The sequence below is a fragment of the Otolemur garnettii genome, unplaced genomic scaffold, assembly GCF_000181295.1.
Source record: "Otolemur garnettii isolate 467f Iridium unplaced genomic scaffold, OtoGar3 scaffold00009, whole genome shotgun sequence".
Classification (NCBI taxonomy): domain Eukaryota; kingdom Metazoa; phylum Chordata; class Mammalia; order Primates; family Galagidae; genus Otolemur; species Otolemur garnettii.
The window spans coordinates 25,559,175-25,566,784 of NW_003852404.1; the positions used below are offsets into that span (position 1 = coordinate 25,559,175).

A 7,610-nucleotide genomic window follows, 5' to 3' on the forward strand; every position below is an offset into this window, starting at 1 on the left:
ATAAATGCATTCAGAGCATGGAGGTGATGGAGCATGCTGGTTGGATGTTATTTTGGGGATCTCAACTGGGGCCTTTAAAATGTCAGCCAAAAAGCACACTGAGGAACGACCCCAAGATATGGTTTTTCTGGAGTTTCAACAGAATAGTTTGTATGTTCATTGAAGTCTCTGCACCCTCACATTTAAATCTCTAGTCTCTCAGATCACTGTTCAGCTTCTAGAATCTTTGTTCAGCTCACAGCCTCCAATAATTGTTACCTTCGGAACCTGAAAGGTGTGTGGAAGTTTACAGTTCATGCAAAGATTGGAGAGTGCCCAGTGTTAGTCTCTGTGGTAATGTGTCCTGAAAATTATAGCTGCCTCAGCAGCCCCAAACTGATTCATGTATTAACAATTCTTCATCCAGAGGAATGATGGGCCTCTATGTAGGCTCCACTCATTGAAAAGTAGCTCTAGGCAGAAGGCAGGGTTACTGTAAAGCTTACTTTCTAAGTTCCCTTTTTCTTAAGAATCATGACCATGTGTCGGAATCTCGTCTGATGTCTAAAACTGTTGCGTTACATACTTTGTCTGGTTTCATGGTCTTAAAGGAAGAGGGAAAACTAGCTATTTGGTCATTTTAAGAATCCTACATTATAAAACTTTTAACAGCTACTACTCGATTACCTTCCCCCAAAGCACACTAGTAATCCACTAGCAAAAATTTGTTTTTAAAACGTAAAGAGTGCATGAGAATGTGGAACTCAACCATTATTTTGCTTTAATTTTCTTTAATATTTTTAAAATATTATTAATATTTAATACTGTTGAGTTTTTTTGCAGAAAGGCCATGGTATAACAAGATAAGAAACAAGGCCAGGTGCAGTGGCTTGCACCTATAATTCCAGCACTCTGGGAGGCCAAGGTGGGCAGATTGCCTAAGATCACAAGTTTGAGACTAGCCTGAGCAAGAGCAAGACCCTGTCTCTAAAAACAGCTAGGCATTGTGGTGGGTGTCTGTAGTTTCAGCTACTGGAGAGGCTAAGGCAAGAGAATTGCTTGAGCCGAGTTTGAGGTTGCTGTGAGCTATGACACCACAGTACTCTACTGAGGGCAACAAAGTTGAGACTCTGTCTCAAAAAAAAAAAGGTACAGAACAGTGTATATTGCAGGATCTTCTGAAAGACACATAAGGACTTTCAGTCTGAAATATTCCATATTTTAGACCCATATGGAATAGGCCCACCAAGTAATATAAAGAAGTGCTGTAAGAAGAAATTATATGAAGTAATGTGTGGTGGCTGATAAAGGAAGGCATGTGATTTAACTTCCAAACTAGAACACAGTGTTTATATCTCATGGAGATACTGTTCCATCTTATTTCCCTGTATAACATCGTCTTTAATCTGGGGAAAGAAGAACAAGCTGAGACAGGTTATGTTTAAATTCTCCCTGTGTTACTCATAGGAATGGAAGTAGGAAAAGAAAATTACACAAGGATTTCTCACAGTCTGTTCCACAAAATGCATGGTACTCTTCCTGGAAAAGTTCCTAGATACTCAGGAAAAAAAAAAAAAAAAAAAACCTTATCTTGAAAATAGTGAGAAATCCCATGATAAAAAGACCTGATTAATTTGGTTCAATGTAGCCTTTTTTCAAAATTGTTTAATCACACAGAAAAATATGACGCAATATTATTTAATATGTTCTATACTATTATGGCTACTATGACTTGACATATGACTAATATTTAGAACACAAATTGACAATCTTGAGTTATTTTATTTTGAAGTCTATAAAGCAGTGGTTCTCAACTTGTGGGTTGCGAGCCCTTTGGGGGTCTCCTGCATATCAAATATTTACCTTACGATTCATAACAGTAGCAAAATGACAGTTATGACGTAGCAGTGAAAATAATTATGGCTGGGGGTCACCACAACATAAGGAACTGTATGAAAGGGCAGTGGCATTAGGAAGGTTGAGAACCACTGCTATAAAGGCACATTTTAGGGAGAAAAAGAAAGTCTGTGAACAACTTGATGCATTTTTTTTTCCCTGAGTCAAACTGATCTGTGGAGCTACTGACAGATCCTACAGGAAGTGGTCTTTACGTCTGGGAAAATAATAATGTCATTGACCCTGGAACCACATGTCTCAAGAGGAGACACATGAGAACTATGTTTAGGCAGATAGAAACACTGGTCGCAGAGTAACTTAGAGTCAGTGTACATCAAAGAAACCGAAATCAGGACATACCATTCCGGAGTTTAAAATACAAAGGTCAACAGACAAAAAGACAAATTGTAGTATTCCAGGGGAGACAGAGCAGCATGCCTATTACTCAGCAATGGTACAGAAGGTGTGTCTGTGGTAATGGAAAAGTCAGAAATAGGATGGTGAAAAGAGCAACATCGTCAGCCCAGTTAGGCCTTTTACTTAGGAAAAAAATAGTACAGAGACTTAAGAATAAGATTGGGATAGAATCCAACAATCTGCTCTAAAAGGGTTTCATAGCAGATATTATAACCATAAAACACATTTCCACCGGCAGGAGAGGACAGCCAACCTTAAGAATATTGAAAGCATATGAGAACAAAAATAAAAAATATATATATTTTTTTAAAAACCTGTACACCAAATAGTTAATCTATTAGTCGTGGAAAAAAAAAAAACTGGTGATTAAATGACTCAAATCAGTATTGATAATTTGGAGGTGATAGACTATTTGTAAAACCTCTATTATTTAGCTAACTCATAGATCATTCTCTCTCATTTATTTGTTATTATTTATTAACCAACAATTACAATTTTGATATAATCCTCTCTTAGATTGATGTTTAAATGGATATGTTTAAACTTGGGTGAATTCAATGCCATGATCCCAGTGTCTGGGTGTAAATGAACCCTGTGTCTAAGAGGTCACAAGTTTAGCCGACCGCCAACCTGCATATATTTCCCCACCTGCTTGGTATTTGTGTTTCATCCTGTACCGAAAACGGATATGATGTCAGTCCATCTTCTATAAAGGGCAGGTTTAAAGATACTTACAAGTGGGTTTCCTTGTGCTGAGTTTTGTTTTCTAAGTGTGGAATATGGTGAATGTAACATAACTACGTTATTTAAAAATCAGACCCAGGTCATAATTATTACCACAATGCTATAAAATAACCAGGAACCAATATAAAAATTGTCTTTGCATAGTGAAAAATCTATACTTTCTAGGAAACATGTGTTGTTGATGTTTTTAACTTTTTTTTTCAATTACTCACACCTGATATGAAATAGAGAAGGAAATGTAAGGATTGCAGTTTTCAAAATTCCAATCTGGCTAAATGTATCTAAAATATTCATAAAATTAAGCTTTCTCAGGATAAAAAAAAAAAAAAACATGTTTCCTAAATTGTTCATAAGAGTGACTAGAAGCCGGTGGAGATATTTTGAGCATGAGGTGTAGCAGAATTTTAAATAACTTCCTCTCAGTCCTCATCAGTATCTATATGATTTCTAATCATCCCTGTACACATCAGCTGTGATGAGAGTGAATCCAGGTGTGATGAACATGATGCTCTTGTTATGCTGAAGGACGTTTATTTTTATTTATGCCATTGCATTGTGTTTAGTCTCTTTAAGCAATATTTAGGACAAATAGGCATGAAGACATTATGTTAGCTGTGTTTTTTGAGTGTGGGCAGAATCTCTTCTTGGATAAAGGTTTCCAAATGAGATAGCATGGGTGAGGCTAGAATACTGATTTGAAAATTGCTCTTAGTCTGCTCTGATGGAAGGGAGTATTTTCTAGGTAGTGGTGCCATCTGAAATTTTAAAACTTTCTAGAAAAAAATATGTATTACCCAAAGCCAACTTACGTTAAAAGAAAAACCTTACATACCAGATGTCGGTCCATAGATAGAGTTGTTACGGCAAGAGGAACTTTCCATAATTATAAGTAATCATGCAAACCCCCTTTGGAACACAGATTCTATTTCTTTCTGCTTTCTTGTTTGTTTGTTTATATGTTTGTTCCTGAGATTATGGCAACTTGGGAACATGTTCACTTATCAAGCTAACAGTAAATCTGAAAATCCTAGCAAACTATAAGTATTTATACTCAGCATATATTTGCTGATGAAACGAGTGATTTCTGTTTATTTCCACATGATAATAATTTTGAAGCTCATTCCATCGACCAGTCTAATGCTTCATATTTGCTATTGTACAAATGGGGAAACTGAATTAGAGCCACCTAGAGAAGCAATGTGCAATGTTAGCAACCCACCTGATCACACCCAAGGAACAGTTATGTTTCGCCGCTACTTATCAAAGCTGCCTATTTGAGTCTATTAAGATGCCTTTCATTACCTCTGCCAAATGCAAATAGGCTTTCAATCTTTTCAGAGCAGCAGGATTTATTGTACAGTTCAAAGAATGATTGTATGTGCCTCGAGGCTTGGTATAGTCTAATTTCATAATATATACACAAACAGGATTTGTTCTTGGTAACACTGTGACAATTTCAGAGCAGTAAGTCAGGTGCCTGATGAGCTCCTGAAAATATTTGTTCAGTATTCTGAATAATACATATCATTTACAGTGTTATCCTGAGATAACAAGGAAATGTTATTTCAAATAACAGCTTACTTAGTAAACATGGTTTCCAGGGGAGATACTACTCAGCTATCATGAGACGCCATATATTCATTTTAGGTAAGCCCGTATCTATAACTCAAGTCCCAAGAAAATTATGAATATCAGAGTGAATGGCCTGACACTCTGCCAAATAAGATTTCACTAGCAGCATCAGAAGACACAAATGGATTAATGCAAATTAATTGCTTTGAAAATGCTTTATTGCACTGATAAAAATTACATTTTACTTGAAGTAAAACAGGGAAACTATTACTCTTAAAGTCCATCAGCGAAGAGGACTCAAAATAGTTTGAAGTAATTTACATGCAGAGTATTGCAAATATGTCAAGTTTACCCAAGGGTTAGGTTATAAAAATATGTTACTTCCATATATCAATGTTCACTTGAATTTTTAAAGTTGTATCTTTTCAAATTGAGTTTATACTTTTCCACAAAGAATTAGGTATACCTAAATGTTCCCAGGAAACTTTATTTCAATGGCTAACTTTGAAAGTCGACAGATTATTGACTCTATTATTATTTAAAAAATACACTAATTGTTAAATCTGAACTTGCTGCTTTTTCTCTCATCTGAGATTTTTATGGATTTATAAAATTTCAAACTCTAATGACTTACCTAGTTGCTTCCAAGGATCTGTTACCAAGATGATTAAACATGCAAATATTAGTATCAGTCCACAAAAATATAGATAGGATAGGTATGTGTATTATGTATAAAAATTCTTGTGTAAATATATGCTATACCTTGTGGTAACAATATCACAATAAATAAAGATATTCTTATCTATACACACCTATCACAGGCATTGTTTGGCAGAGCCTTGCAGATGTGAGAAGTGAGACACGATTCCTTATATTATTAAGTTTCTATTTTCTCATCACATGTTTAGCAAATTATTTTTTTCCCTGACAGGTCTTGTAATGTGAGAATGATAGAGAGGTTTGAAAATAATAAAATTAATCTGGATACCTGAAGGGAAAACAGGTTGAAAACTTCCAGAAAACATACTCTATTAATTAAGACACAAGTCCAAATCAATGTTTTCTAATTATGTTATGTATATAGTATTAAATATATTAGAAATATGTGATTACCTTCAATTTCCCTCAAGATTAAAGCTTTAGCTCATTTTAAGTTTTGGATCTACATCAATTTTATTTATTTTGTAGGAAAATCAAAAGGTATACCCGGTTTTGTTCTTTATTTACCATTTTGACACATGTCATCATTAAATAGGTATATTTCAGGGAAACGCAGGAAATGAACAGGGAGTGGAGTTATAATGAAAAAGTATAAAAAATATAAAGCATCAATAAGACATTTGCACAGTGCAATTTGCAAACACACTCTCACAAACACACACACTGCCAAATGGCATCAGTGTTCTTTCTTTCACCTGGAGCTAAAAACCTCACCAGCATTAGGAAAGAAAATTATGATCATTTCACAGTGCTCCCACAAAGGTACAAAAGGGAATTGTAATAGATGATTGGCATCTGCCTTCCAGTGGCAAATTTCATATTCTTAATAATGTTGGGTACAACCTAGTCCTCTTGCCCTGTGTGAGCCGTGGCCAGACTCAGGCAGACAGGCCCCACTGCAGCAGTGGCTGGCTCCGGAAAGATGGAAGCGGGGTGTCACACACGCCTGGCCCACCCTCCAAGACTGCCTTGCCTGAAGCGGGGGGGTGGGGGGGATGTGCTGTCTCAGCACCAACTTCTCTCTTTCTGCCTAGGAGGGAGACAGCCCTCTGCCACCCAGCTTCTCTCCTGGATAGGACAGAAGCCTGAGGAGTGTGGTTAAGAGTCAGAGTACAAACCGAGTGAGTGAGGCTGGGGTCAGCTCCTCAGTGGGAACAGACATTGAGGAGACCAAATGACCCTACATTGACCTGTGCTCATTAGGCCAATGATCACATAATTAAAATCACAAATTTTGACCCCCATGTACTCTTTGAAAAGGTTCAAGTGAAGCTGAAGTTTTGTTAAGTATCCTCAACCCGTCAAGTAACCCCAAAGGCAGGAGGCAATAGCCAGTGTTGGGAGGCTGGGCAAGGGGAAGTTGGGACAAACTAGTAGCTCAGTAAGCTTTTAAAAGAAGGTGTATGCTGAGGCTCCATTGATAAGGAGAGACCCTACTGGCTCTTTTTTTTTTTTTTTAATTGAATGGTAACTATGTACATTAAGGCACTTCTGGGGTACAATGTACAGTTTTCACACACAATCTGAAACACTTCCATCAAACTGGTTAACATAGCCTTCATGTCATTTTCTTAGTTATTGTTTTAAAACGTTCACATTCTACTCTTAGATTCACTTGTACCCTTGTAAGTTAAACCTCAGAAGTGATCCCTCCAATCTCCTCCCTCCACCCATTCCCGCCTCCTCTCTCCCTCCCCCCTCCCTGTATTCTTAGGCTGTTATTAGGTTATAGCTTTCATATAAAAGGTATAAATTAATTTCATAATAGGGGTGTGTACATTGGATAAAAAATATGGAATGCTTCATGAATTTGTGTGTCATCCTTGCGCAGGGGCCATGCTAATCTTCTCTGTATCGTTCCAATTTTAGTATATATGCTGCCGAAGCAAGCACCCTACTAGCTCTTTAAGGCATATTGTCCTATTTTCCTTGTGGTTTGTTTGCCTGTGTTCTGCAATAAATGTATGTGATCATGACTACTGTGTGAACGGTCATCAGCTAGGCACCAGTGCTCATTGTTGGCACTGGGAGCTAAGAACCAGGGAACATCCATCTCCGGAGGGACCGAGCAGCAAGGCCCCTTCTCCTGATCCTCACTGTCCTGACCTATGTCCACTTGACTACCCCCACACCTCCTGCTGCATGCACAAATTTCTCACGGTATCCAGTGTAAAGATTAAAAGGTATTTTCTGTACTACTTGGATAACAATACCTGCTGCTTTGCCCATATCCCTTCTTTATAAAGGATAGGCAGGCAAGATTTAGGAAGGGTGGAGTCTTT

General features: G+C 37.3%; 1 non-coding gene across 1 annotated transcript; it reads right to left on the reverse strand.

The window, feature by feature from the left end:
• Positions 1 to 7,114: 7,114 nt before the first annotated feature.
• LOC111723252 lies at positions 7,115 to 7,221 on the reverse strand. Its single transcript, XR_002771831.1, has one exon. It is a non-coding gene; the product is annotated as a U6 spliceosomal RNA (small nuclear RNA).
• Between the last annotated feature and the right edge of the window lie 389 nt (positions 7,222 to 7,610).